Source organism: Mirounga leonina, unplaced genomic scaffold, assembly GCF_011800145.1.
Source record: "Mirounga leonina isolate KUSES-001 unplaced genomic scaffold, KU_Mleo_1.0 Mir_447, whole genome shotgun sequence".
Classification (NCBI taxonomy): domain Eukaryota; kingdom Metazoa; phylum Chordata; class Mammalia; order Carnivora; family Phocidae; genus Mirounga; species Mirounga leonina.
In genome coordinates this window covers 6,886,650-6,901,144 of record NW_023270757.1, presented here as the reverse complement: position 1 = coordinate 6,901,144, position 14,495 = coordinate 6,886,650, and the positions used below count along the sequence as shown (strand labels likewise).

Genomic DNA, 14,495 nt, shown 5'->3' with positions numbered 1-14,495 from the left:
AGCTAGTTCTTACTCCATAAAAAGATTTGTGTTCCCAAAAGCAGGTTGTTAATGTGCTTTATTAAAGAGAAAGAGCAAACCTTCCACATTTCTTCATTTTATGTTTAGAGAAGTGAACCTTGCAGGTCTGAGCTAAGCTTTTTGGTATGTTTTAGCCGAGTCCAGATAATGGGCTGTAGGTTTCAAAGTTTGGATCACCCAGTTTTCTCAAAAACTGTCCCCACAGTTCCCTCTTTAAATTTTGTCTGGACTGTCTCTAACAGCCCCAGCTGACCCCCTCATTTCCTTCTCTTATTACTAACATTTTTCTCTTCCGCGTGTACAACAGGATGATATTTTCCAGAGGAAAAGGCAAAAAAAAAAAAAATACAGTAGGGGTTTCTTTCCCTCCAGATGTAGACATTTTGTCACCCGAATAGCAATAAGAGGACACGGAAAACGAACCTGAGCTCGGAAGAGACAAACTGCCGGACGTCACTGAGGTGCATGTAAGGATAAACCCGTGAAGCTCTCAAAGCAGGATTTGGCAACAGAATGGTCCCATTGAGCCAAAAAGCCAGCCAGGGCATGGAAGCGTGTTATTATGGTTTGCTCTGCGAGTGAGACCCGCAGGGAGGGTGTGAAGGCTGCCTAGCGTGAAGCCTGTTTAGAATAGTGGAGGAGTATGAAATGAGATGGGTCTTGAAGGATTCGGAGTCTAATCAAGCTGTGGCCATGCCCCACCTTGGTAAAATCTCAAAAACAAGGTAAAATAACAATTTAAAAAAAAAAATCCCCCAGTAAGATCATGGCTCTCGTTTTGAATTCTCTGACATTAAAGACCGCTAGTCTTTCAAAGGTGGGCAAGTTGCAACTACCTGTTAGAAACCTGGTGAGAAGCAATGCCTTTGAATGAAAATACCAGCAAATGATGGTGAAGAAAAGAGCAGGAGACCAGTGCTGGAGGGAGCTCAGGGCAGCCGCCTCGCAGTGTTGGCTAAGAAAGCCCAAAACACCAATTCTTCCGATCCGAATCATGTGACACATTATTGGCTCTTTTCTTCTCTTTCATTTTTGTTTCCAAACATGTTCGAATTGTTTTTTTTTCCCCCTTCACTTCATACTAGACTGAATCATGTGAATTTTAGATGATTTGACAATTTTGACTTTTACAAAAATGTAATTTTATATACTTCAGCCTAATCATCCCTTCCCTGAAGATAATGCTTCTATTTTCTTCGGATCGTCTCATCTTAAAATCTGGTATTATTTTTGCGTTGTTTGGTTTCTTTTCCTCTGCTTTCAAATATTGTCAGTTTTCATATTTTAATGCCTGTTGCAATTTTGGAGAAGTGAATATTTGGTTAGATGGGGAGAAACTATTTAAAACCTGTGTTTAATGTGAGGTCTAAATGGGCTTGTTTTTCCTTCAGTTCTATGCGGAGGCACTCTGTATGAAGTTGGTTTTCCAGATTATTCGTCCACAGCGAAGAGTAGGGGCAGGATGTCATGTTTGATACCTAAAAGACCTTTACTTCCCTTTAAGTCTTAAAAAGAGAAATCTGATTTTTAAAATAATCTATGTAAAAAAAAATGAGGTCAGAGAGAGAAATATGTTCATAAGCTCTGACAGTGATCCTTTTAGATACTCAAGTCGTCCCAAGGGTGGGAATGGGTGTTTCCATAGAGAGTTGTCCATATGCTTCCTAACGTTTGGGAAAGGGACAGAGTGGTTCTTTCCAGAGTGGTTCCTAGCAAGGATCATGCATTCTGGAAAAGGAGGCAGACTGGTGCACGCTAAAGCAGAGTGGAAAGGGAGCATTTCTGAGATTACCGTGAAGGCCCCCTCATTGTTACAGAAGCTGGACTGGGTAATAAAGATCAGATATCTGAGGGAGAGTCTGGAAGAGCCGATGCTCTGAGAATTTATTCTTTTTTATTTTTTTTAAAGATTTTATTTATTTATTTGACAGAGAGAGACACAGCGAGAGAGGGAACACAAGCAGGGGGAGTGGGAGAGGGAGAAGCAGGCTTCCCGTGGAGCAGGGAGCCCCATGCAGGGCTCGATCCCAGGACCCTGGGATCATGACCTGAGCCGAAGGCAGACGCTTAATGACTGAGCCACCCAGGAGCCCCGAGAATTTATTCTTTTCAGAGATTTCAGCATCTCCTCCAGCTTTTAGGGAGAGACATGATAGGTGAAACTAAAAGCCAGACATTATTTAACTCCTCTGTTCTAGTTAGCCAATAGAGAAAATGCAGCCCAACACACTTCATCAGTTTAGAAATAATACTTAAAGCGTGACTTAAGAAATTTAATACAACTCAACACAAGTCATGCATAAATAAAAATCTCAATTCTACTTTATTTCCCTACTATAGAAAAGCTTTAGTTTGCAGTAGTCGGGACTATGAATTTTGCTTAAGAAATTTCCACAGCATCACTCGTTAGAAAGTAAAAAAAAAAAAAAAGAAAATTAATCTTCATAGACTTAAAATAATCATGTCACTGTATACTATTCTTCATAATTATTAAAAGTAGGGAAAAAATTCAATATTTATTTTGAAACCAATAGGTGGTGCTATAAATTTCTATATTTTGTAATAGGCTCTTTTAGTTTCCCATCCTCAGTGGTGTTAGAGATTTCCTTAATTATCACAGTAGGATTCTTCATGACCCCCCCAAAAAAAATAAAGGAAGAAAAAAGACTGAATTGACTTTCCCACTCAGTTAGCCACTGTGATAGGTCTCTTTCCCATTGGAAAATCAATTATAACCGAGTGTAAACTAAAGTGAAGGGAATCTATACAATTTTTGGCAGGAAAGTATATATCTATGGAGACATACCCATATATAATTCTCTATAGTTTTTCTTCCTCAAGTCCTTCCACTAATGGGAATGCCATGGAGGAACATCATTTTAATGTTTAATTTAATATTTCACTCTATGAACTATGTTAAAGTGTTAGATTTGGGTAAAAAGCAATGACCACAGTATCATGAGACCACGACCGTGTTATCACGGGCTCCCAGAATCACAGAGCACAAGAGAATCTCAGAGATCAGGTAGCCGCAGATGAGACAACTGACAGAATACAAGTTAAGAGGGCTAGAAACAGGCGCTTGATGGTTGTCACCATGGGAACCAACATGTTTCTGGTCTAAGGCCAAAAAAAGTTGTGAAGGTTCAAAGCCACTGAAAAATTAAAATCCAAATTCCATTTCAACTTTCATCTCAAACTGAGGCATTTCATTGATGTGGACCTTGAAGATAAAAACCTAAATCCTTTCCCTTCCCTTAGAAAAGCTATGGAAGTCCTTCACAGTTTCACAGGTCTGTAGATCTGTGTGTGTGTGTGTGTGTGTGTGTAGCTGAGATACTAGAGAAACATAAGAAGTTCAGTGAGGTCTTATAAAAATGCCATAAAAGGACTATGGCAGCTGCAACCAGCTCCCACCTCCCTGAACCAATTTCTCCCATTCCTCAAACATTTGGGCGATTTTTACCTCTTTTCCAGATGTTTTGGTGTCCTGCAGAAATAGCCTCAGACACTTGTCAGTATTGAACAGGCAGGCTAGTTACTTCCTAGGAGACGTGTTTGTAGAAGCCATAGTAATTTGCATACGATTATACTTTGTGCAGCAGATGAAGTTTCCTCCTTCCCAATGGGAGCCCTTTCTGGGCTGGCTAGTTATTTCCTGCTTCCCCCAGCCTTGTGCTTCTCAGCCCTTTGGGGGTCAGGCTGCTTCCTCCGGGCTTCTCTGGTAGGGATTGGACGGAACCAACCATTAAATAGTCATTTTTACATTCACACTAAACGTTTCATAATATTTAGGATATAAGAAAGAGGAAAATATGGCTCAAGAAGAGAAGCGAATATCTCTTAGGAACATGGTATCTAGAAAAGGGACTTGAGAGTCTTGTTCCACACCGTGCTACACAAAATTTTGGAGGGGGGCATTACTTTCAAAATGGGACACTGCATTCTTAAAAGAGTTTTGGCAAATTAGGGTACAATGGAAAGGGAGTCATAAGAATGATGAAGCGATATGATAAGCCACATGAGAAATACCTTAAGGAATTGCAAAATTTTAGGCTGAATAAGATACTGTTGGTGAGGATGCAGTAGGGTTGGATAATGAAAGCTAATATCTGCCTCCCAGTAATGGATGAACTGTCATGTGGAAAAGATACTAAAGTGATTTGATGTGATTTCAGAATGCTTACGAAGGACTGATTGAAAGACATTGTCATTTAGTACCTCATTTTACTGTCACGATATTAGCAGTCAATATAGATAGCTTTCTTTCACTATTATAAAGTGAAATACAACAGAGTGAATCCGGGCTATGCAGTGAAGTAAAATCAATTTAAGTAATCATGGTATGGTTTGGCTCAATAGCAAAAAGAACCTTCTTAAAATTCAGCTATGCAATAAATATTGAAAACTTTATGTGCCAGGTAACTATTCTAGGCACTGGAAAGAGAGCAGTGGACAAAAGAGAGTTCTTGCTTTCATAGTGCTTTCATTCCGTGGAGGATGGAGTCGGTGAGCAGAGAAAAAAACTATAACATAGGTCAGAACGTGCAAAGTGCTATCAAGGAAAAAGGGGATAGAGTGGTGGGGTGCTCTTTTAGATAGAGAAGTCTGTTAGTGCTGTGTGCACGTGGAAGGGAACAGGTGGGAGGCAGGCACTAATGAGAGCCTGTCACAGAAAATGAGTAGAAACTGGATGACCAATTGCGGGGGGTAGTGGTGGAAGATGCAAAGCATTAGCCCTTATTTCTTTCTGTGCTTGGCTACCCCATTAATTTATGCATTCATTTTGAGCATGGGTAATGTCTTACCCATCTCTACATGAGTAACATGACCCACTATATAGTAATGCTTCATCAAAGCTTACAGAGTAAAAGCTGTATAGGAACTTGGGCGTTGGATAAGGTGTATAACTCCAAAATTCTGCCCCAACTTAGACGGTCTATTTCCTTTGTAAGCATTCACCCTCTTCCTCCTCTTTGTCCAATTCTAACTTCCCCTCTCTTCTCTAAGCCCTGGACAAGGGAGCGAGAGTGGCGAAGATAGTAAGACCTTCAGTGATGGGGTTGGTCAAGGAAAGTGTGGGGAAGGTAAGGTTGCACAGAAAATCACCTACTTCCTCTGTTGCCAGTACTTTCAATGCAAGAGTAATTCAACTTTTTTGGGGGGGAGTGGGGTAGGCAGGGGGACACAACTTGCTTAGTTAGAATTAGATTCGGCTGCATGGAAAGAAAATCTAAATTAACTATGGCTTAAACATTAAAGGTTTTATTCTCTTATAAAAATCCCAGAGGTTGGACATTCAGGGCTGGTAAAGCAGTTGCATAAAATCTTCAGAGAATCAACATTCTTTGAAGTTTCCATTATACCTAGAGTGAGGTTCTCTCATCTATCTGGTCTCAGGGGTTACTGGAGGGCTAGTCAACATCGTATGAATTTGAACTTAGAAAAATGAAAGCTAATATCTGAATGACTTTCATCTGTTTTATATATCGGAATTTTTGTCTAATAAATTAATTTTTGTGCTCAAGAACTTGGAAAATTGCTAATCTCTTTTATAGACAAAGATACTGAGGGCCAGAGAAATTAAATGCCTTGCTTGGGACCCCCCAGTTGACAGGGTTGAAATGAGAACTCAAATCACCTAGTGACATCTGTGTCATTTCCACTGGTTGGAGAGTCAGTATCTTATCAAAATCACATAGAAACAGAAGAGCTGAGGCGTAGCACACCGCGGAATCCATCCACCACACCAGACATCTTCAGTGTTGACTAAATATTACCATCAATCTGAATGGTGAAGAATTTTGGAAAACAAGGATAGATAACTGTCTTCAGCAACACTGCACTGTTTTGGGCAACGACTTTACACCACCGACAACATGAGAAAGTATAAGAGGAAGTGTTCTGGGATACATGAGAGTAATACTGATGTTCCTTTAAGAAAGTGAGATTCAGTTACCATACCAATCTGTTCTAAAACATCTCTGTTTCATTTTCTTGTTTCAAAGAACTTTCAAAGATGTTTGGAGTAAATTGTGCCCATTAGTTAATACAACCACGAGGATGTAGGACAATTGATTTCGTAAGAGTGGACAGAAATTGCTTCCTCTTTATACCAAAACTACTAGAGAAAATCAGTGCTTTGTCCTTATAGCTAAGTGATGCAAGCTATTAACATGGAGCCTCCATGAAAATCAGGCAAAATTGTTTCAAATCGGGGTTGAATGTGTTTGAAACTGAGCAATCTGCCAGAATCAGTTCCTATTTTGTGTGTAGTTGAACTGATTGAATTACCATTTGTGCCTAGAACCACAGAAGCCCAGGGGACTCTGGGGCCCAAACCACGAACAATGGTTCTTTGTCTAAGGAGAGTCCATGGTTGGGTTTTTACACGCCAACATGTGTGATTTCAATGTATAGCAGAATGATTAAGAATTCAGCTCTGTTCCAGAGCAGGTCATACATCTGTCTATTGTCTCTAAGCCCAGCCCCTTATTTATGAACAGAACATTCTACTACATGTGAAGGCATGGAAAAGTCTTGCGCATTTTCTCAATTATTTCAAAGTGCAAATTCATCATCTCTGCAATGTGTTCCCTCTCTGTTTCAGAGCATCTAACGTGAACCAATTTCTCCCATTTACAAGAGCATAGTGTGAAAGTAGATGAAGCTGGCAGGATTCACAGCATCGCCTGCTTTGGGATCTGCTGGAGAAACCAGGTAAGGGAAGGTGATAGCCAGGTGACACTGTTGCAGTGATCCCTTCCAGGGGCTGCACATCTGGGGTGTGTGGCTGCCAAGGATAAAGCATGTGCTTCGATTAGCTGCAGCTCCGAATTAAAATGCGGAGAAGTAGAACATGTTCTGCAAAATGCCAATAATGTAAAAACGTTCAGGGTGAGGGGCTGACTCCTCTGCTTGTGTGTGTGAGTGTACCAGCAATCTGCAATAGCGTGTGTTCATGTTTCGGAATAATAGCATCTGGCCTTTTAAACACCAGTTATATCATGGGCCCAGGAGGCTTAGGTATGCTTCATGGGAAAAGCCCACTTTATGTGTACCCTGAGAACAGTGAAACAGCAGTTTGTCAGAAGGTCTTTGCTTAGAATTAAGATAGAGCCATGGCTGGCTGATTAAATAATATTAAAAGACATTTCTTTTCTCCTTAAATCCATCGGGGCTTGGGGCTCATGGAAGGTGAAGAAAAACGTAAACTTCTAATAGATTCAGGTATTCTTTGGATGTAGTAAGCACTTAATATTTATTCAGTTAACACATACCCACTGTGTATGCACATTTCAATGTATAATGGTTGCACTGCTCAAATATAAAGTTGTTTATTTCCCCCACCAACTTTCAATCAGCAGGAGGGCGATAAAAATCACATAATAGAGCCCAGAGTTGATCAGAATAGGCAACTAATGAGCCCCGTGATTCTAACTTATTTTGCTCATTGCTAATGCTCTTTAGATAGCTCATATTCAAATTCAGAGACCAGGTTCCTAGTGACTAGACAAAGCGTAGAATTGTTCAGTGAGGGATCCATCTGGGAGATTACGTACCAACAGCCTAGATGGCTGAAGCACCTAAACCGTATATGTTTATTTTTATAATAAATATTCGGCTTGAGTGAGAGGCAAAGAAACTTTGGATCTCGTTACTGCATTTTGTCTTATGACATGAATCTACCAGATGATCTTTCATAGCTACAAGGGACTCCACGTAGCCACAGAAACAAAATGGATGGTGAATTCTGCAAGACTTATCTTGGCTTATGAGCCAGGAATGGAAACAGCAGATCCTGTAAATATTCTTAGAGCCCTGGGCCTACCATAATATTAAGGAGTAAGGACAAATGGGATACAGCACATAGTTTATGTTCCCTTGACTATGGCTCTCATAGAAATCAGGGCAGGTGCTTTGAAATTGTAGCAACAGAATTATAAATTATTTGAGTTGTAATGATCAAATTTCAGAGCTAGAAGGAAACTTGGAGATTTCCAGCCAGCCTCTCTTGCTGTAGATGAGAAACTCAAGACCTAGAAAATTTACCCTTCGTTATCTCCAGAAACTAGAGTCTGACATCCCTGCCAAGGTTCCCATGGCTTTGTGCCCCTTTCCTGCCCCATTGTCTCATTAAGGCCAATAATATGTTCTTAAATAAAAACCAAGATTTTTTTGTGTTCTGCTATCCAGATCATTTTTTTGGGTCAGACCTCCAAACTTAACTTCCATCTAATTTCTGCTTCCATACTCCCCGATGCCACCCAATTCTCTTTGGTTTCCAGGAATTTTACTTTTTGTCCATGGTTGAAAGTCTCCAATCTATAAACACTACAAAAATCTTGTGTTTAGCCTGGAAATTCTCTAAGAAGAAGGGGGAACCCAAAGAAAGGCAAATTTCCAAAGTCATTCTCAAGATTTTGATTGGCTCCCTGAAGATTCTGTGGCATCTGGGCAAAAGCCACTTCTGAATGTCAGCCTTTTATTACTCACTACCTCTGCTCCTCTGGAGACCTTTATATTAGATGGCAGTCAGCCCCCCAGAGGGTCCTTCCCCCACTGGAGACATAGAAGGAAGCTGCTCTGAAGCCCTCTGGCCCAGATCCACACTTGTAGAATCAGATAGAGTTTAAGGGCTCTGTGTGCCCTGCAATGGGGGGACGCATGGCGTGTTACAGTGTGGAGTGGCTTAGCATTACCATTTGGCTTCTAAATGTGCAACGAAAATCCATCAACCATTTCTGCATCTAATATGTAAATCACACACACGCACGTGCACACACATACACACACTTGAACTTTTATTTGTTGTAAACTAGTTAGGTTCTTCAAGCACATGGAAAAAAATGAGTCTTAGTAGAAGTCTTCAGTGGGCAATTTGCTTCTTATTTGTTGCAAAAATGAGCACAACACCAGCAACAATGAAATGGAAAAGCCCTGGTATCCTGCTCTGAGAGTTGCTTTTTTGCACAAGAAGCATTTTCTGGAGTTGCTCTGAATTGGCCCTTAGGCACCACTTCACTGTTAATGGTGCTGAGATGTGGGGGTTTACAATGAAGTAGCCTCAACGTCCACGCATTTTGCTTTATACTGAAAAAGCTCTTGTGTGGGTTTAGCCAAAGGATTGCGCTAGCATTCACAGTCCATATTTTTATCTGCTTTAGAGTCCAAATGGGATCCTGCAGCTCGTTGGGCCACACCTTTGACCCTGGATCCCCTAGAAGGGACTGCTCAGGGAACCACATCACATCACAGAAGCACTGCCAGGGATGCTACCTTGATGATCCACACCTGTTTTCAAATTTTGCAACCTGTCTCCAATTTTGAAACATGCACTGTAAACGGGAGATAGTCATTCGTGAGTGGTTAACTAAGGAAGTTTGTGTTCCATCCCATTCCCTGCTTAGAAGAACAGGACCATCAGGATTTCCGGTGTGCTGTGAGAGTGTCTGATCCAACAGCGACCGGAACTGATGGGTCAGAACCCACATATGCAAACTCTATGAAGGCAAGTCTCTGATGGCATGAAAGAAAGCGGTATTGTTAAGTTTCCCAAGAGAATTTTTTGGCAGGAAATGTAAATGGAGAGGGACAAATGGAATAACTTTATGAGCTTTGTAGAATTTTAGGTTACATTTTCCGAAATGTTGCCTTATGAGAAGGGCTAAGAAAGAATTCTAGATATTATTTTAAAAGGGCCATTACACAATTTTATTTGCTCTTCCCAGTTATTTTTTTTTTTAAGATTTTGTTTATTTATTTTGACAGAAAGAGAGAGACAGCAAGAGAGGGAACACAAGCAGGGGGAGTGGGAGAGGGAGAAATAGGCCTCCCGCTGAGCAGGGAGCCCGATGTGGGACTCGATCCCAGGACTCTGGGATCATGACCTGAGCCGAAGGCAGACGCTTAACGACTGAGCCACCCAGGCGCCCCTCTTCCCACTTAAAGATAAGATGATATTTGTAAAACTTTGAGAAGGAGGTATGATTTTAAGAATTTGCAGGGATTTCAGATGTGACTTGTAAGGACAGTTTGTAATGGTTCAAATTTGTCTCAAAAGCCATTGGTTGAGAATTTCATCTTTATACTATAAGAATCTTTGTATAGAATCTATATCTATAGCTTGTATATATCTCTATATATGCATCTTATACTTTAAGCACCTTTGTACTTAAAAAGCCTTAGTAAAGAACTGCAATTTCAAACCCTTAGTAAACAAAATGATGTATAATTTCACCAGAATTTCAGAATGCATAAGGCTTAGAAGACTTTTTGGAATTAGGATAAGCTTTGAAGAAATTTCCCAAGTTCATCATAACCAATAGGAATAAAAATGTCCTCAGCTAGAGAGAGATTCAGCTCTCTAGATCAGCGAGTCTGTTAAATTCAGCTAGTAAATTAATTTTATCTTCTCCAATAATTAGCTTTGTTAATCTTGTGCCATAAGAGATTTTCTATTCATGGAATCACAAATGGCATTTGTTGAAAAAAATTCTCGCTCCAGTGAAATCTAACCCAGAAATAGACTCTATATTATAATCTGGCCGAATTTGTTTAAGGTGGTGGGAGGGTGGGGCAAATCACAGGAAGTTTAATTTTCTGAAAAAGGATCCTGTGTCTCCCACCACCTCCTAAGTGGCCACCATAGAAAGCAAAGGCAAAGATCCATTATTGGCACACTGTCTCTCTGTCTCTGTCATCTGATTTGATCCCCAAGTCACCCATTGAAATTAGTGCAGCTGACAGCTGGTTTTGATTGAGAACTATGACATTAAAAGCAATAGTAGCAGCCGGCCATTACCAATAGTGAACTACCTTTTCCTGTAGAATAGAGAGCTAATTACTTGGCTTGAGATTTCTTCCCCTCTTCAAAGGAAGTCAGTTTGATTCCTCCAAAGTTATCAAGCATAAAAGAACTCTGCCCCCAAATCACGATTGCCCTTTTGCATTTTCCCCATGATTTCTGAGATTTTCACTGTTGTTACTCTGGTCTTCATATCCTGTCTTGCTGCTTCTACTTAGACATGCCAATTAAAGAAAGATATGGTTTATTTGAAAAATATGGTCCTAGAGCTGACTGTAAAGAGAGCTCTTAAACAGGCCTGAACTCTTCATCGGGATTAGCTGAATGTAGTAAGTAAATCCCATGTTGAATGGTGACCTTGTAAAGTCTCCAAAAAGCAGGGCTCTGTTGGGCTTTGTAGCAGCTTAAATGAAACAAACCTGCTTCTTCCCTTGGGTCTCACCAATCGTGGGCCAGGCTATGTAATGGGCAAGATGCCCACTTTAAGGGGCTGTAAGAACAGTCTAATGTGGTGGTTCCCAAAATATGGTCCTGGACCAGCAGCAGCCGCTGCACTTGTTAGAAATGCACATTCTCAGGTCCCAGCCAGCGCTGACACGGGGCCCGGCACTCTGTTTCGTTGATTCTGATGCAAGCTAGCATTTGAGAACAACTGGTCTAGTGCATCAACAAGCTTTCTGTTGACACTCACGGGCTTACACCTGGTTTAACTTCACTTAGGGGAAATGCAGAATCTGGGATTGCAAGAAAAGTTGGATGGGCAGAGAAGACAACAGCAAAAAAGCATCAACACATCTTAACTATTTATGAATAGCTTGATATTTAGACACATCTCTCTCTCTCTCTGATATAGACATATCAATTGATAGATTCTAAACCATTTATTCGTTTAATAATATTTGTTTCTACATATCAGACACCATCCCAGAAATTGAGAGTACTGTTAGTAAGCAAAGTACACTAAGCCCCTGATCACATGCTGTTTAGAGTCTAGTAAGGAGAACTTCAAGCCAATAAGCAAGTGAATACGTGGGGTGGTAATAAGGGGATAGAGAGTGACTGGGTAGGGGCAGGGTGCTATTTTGGAGAAGGGTGTTAGGGAAGTATAGATAAGTCTTGAGCCCTGTCTCATATGGTCTCAATCATCTTTCTTATTTTACTCTTTGCTGCAATAGCCAGATTCACATAGGCATTATCTAACAGCACCTCAACTTAGTTGTACCTTGTATCTCTACTCTCTGTACAGGGGCTTCTCTGCCCCACTGAGTTTACTCCCTTTCATCATCCTGGGACATGCATGAGCTCACTTACTCAAGGAAAGTAACATTCCATTCAGCAACATTTGACCAATTAAAAAGATATCTAGTAGATAAATACTTTCTTCTTTCTCTTCTGAACAGACAATTCTGTGGAGCATTCTTCGTGATCCCCAGAGGGACCTAGCCAGACTGAGCTCTGGTTGCCCACATTGACCAGGTTACTAATGTACCCTGGGTTGAGCTTTCTCTCCTTCCTCCCTGACTCCATTCCTTGGGATCAATTTTTCCCCAAAACTACCCACATTCAAACCTTTGTCTCAGGTTCTGCTTTTGGGGAAACCCAGGCTAAGATGGTGGACCTCTATGATAAGGTGGTATTTCAGTAGAGGTGTCAGAAACATGAGGAAGGAAGCCACACAGATATCCTGATGAAGAGTGTTCCAGACAAGAGCAAATTCTGTGAGGCCAGAATGTGTTTGGCATGTTCCAAGTTCAACATGAAGCCTGTGCGGCTTATGTGGAGTGAGCGCAGGGGGTGGAGGGGAGAAGGAGAGTGGAAGGAGATAGGGTGCGAGGGGGAGCAGGGTGCCTGACCATGTGGGGCCTTGTAGGCCATCAAAAGAACTTTGGCTTTTGTTCAGAGTGAAAAGGGAAGCCAATGAAGGATTTTGAGCAGAGGAAGTACATGGATCTGAAAGATGTCTTGAAAGATTCACTTTGGCTCCTTTTTCCAGAAAAGACTATAGTAGAATCAACAGCAAGACTAGTTAGGAGGCTTTTGCCATAATTCAGGCAACTTGGACTCTGGGGATATCAGTGAAGGTGATAAACTGAGAGAACTGACTCTTAGATTGGATATGGAGTGAGAGAGAGGAATTGAGGATGTCCCCAAGTTCTTTGTCTAAATAGTTGCAATGAAAAGTATAACAGCATCCAAGAGAGCAGACCTGAGCAAAGTGGAGGGAAGCTGAGTTGAAGAAAAGGAAACTACAAACAAGTTAAATTATATTCTGGTTCATCAGTTATAATCTAATAGCTATGGCCATTGGAGAGTCCGACATTTTTCTGAGCCTATAAACTATACATGGACACTGTTGAGAATAATAGAAATTAAGCCTCCATCTTTTCCTAGGACATAGCACACATCAGCACAATAGGCACATTCTCAAATAATATTGCATCAACTACTCTCCATTAATTATTATATTTAACCCCTAAAACAACTTGTGAGTTAAATATATTTATTTTCATTTTATAGATGTGAAATTGGCAAAGAGCATAGCTAAGCAACTTCTCCAAGGTCTCACTGCCTAAAAAGGGCAGATCTCAGAGCTCTGAGCTCTGGTTGCCCACATTGACCCAGGTCTTCCTGACTTGAATTATTTTTACTCTTAACCACCAGTATCTCCTTCTCTCCTTCCCATTTCTAGTGCAATGACTCGTCAAACCTAACTCCTTCACTCTTGCCAGCCTGTGTAAGATTCTAGGTAGGTTCAGCATCAGGTGCAAAACAGTTTTACCTTAAATCCTCAACATAGGTAATTATCCCAAATTGCTTTTCTTTCACCATTTTCCTTTATCGCTTTATCACCTGTCTCTACACTCTTCTAAGATATGTTTATCTTTCCTCATTTCAATGCATCTTTTTTTTTTGAACGACTTGACTATCAGAGGTTAAATCTTTGATGAGATGAATTCATATAACTCTACAGTGGAATAATATGTACCAGTTGACATGAGGTATAGATTGGTTTTGACTCCACTTTCTCCCCTTTCTTCCTAATAATTTGCAGCAGGGGTCAGTTTCCCTCAACTAGTGGTTTGAGGTCACTCCTTGTATTTGTCTTCCACTCAGAAGGCTGCGGTGAGTCCAGCAAGAGTTCTAACCAAAGGATTTCTCAGGACAGGCTGGATGCCAAGAGGTACCTACTCATAGGGAACCATGAATGCAAAGACAGAATTCAAGTTCTAGTCAAAGAGAAGAACTCAGGCCATAGCCAGAAAAGCAAGACCAAGTTCAGGACTAAAGAATGTAATAAGGTTGTAAACAGGAGATTGTGTAATGAGGTCATAAGCCAGAAGGATCAGAAACACATGGGGTTTAGTGTATGAAATAGGTTCGAACAAGTGGCTCAGGACTAAGATTGTGACTGATCAGAGGTATTGGAAACCTGTTTTTATGTGATGCCAGCTGCTTGGTACAAGGATAGATTTAATGGATTAAAAGCCTGGAAACAAGATCTTGTTCCTAAGTAGGGGTATTATAGGAACTATAGGCTAATTGCTTACATGTTCACCATCCAATTAGCTAGGGTCAGCTCTGACAGCTATTTCCCTGTAAATTATCTTGACCCTGTTGATTCATTCATTCTTTCACTGTTGTGGGCGTTTTCAGACATGCATTGAGC

At 40.8% G+C, this 14,495-nt stretch overlaps 1 long non-coding RNA gene across 1 annotated transcript; it reads left to right on the top strand.

Annotated features, from left to right (window-relative positions):
- The first annotated feature begins 1,096 nt into the window (after positions 1 to 1,096).
- Positions 1,097 to 9,752, top strand: LOC117999067. The gene is made up of 3 exons (XR_004676201.1): positions 1,097 to 1,242; positions 6,632 to 6,741; positions 9,189 to 9,752. It is a non-coding gene; the product is annotated as an uncharacterized LOC117999067 (long non-coding RNA).
- Positions 9,753 to 14,495: the final 4,743 nt, after the last annotated feature.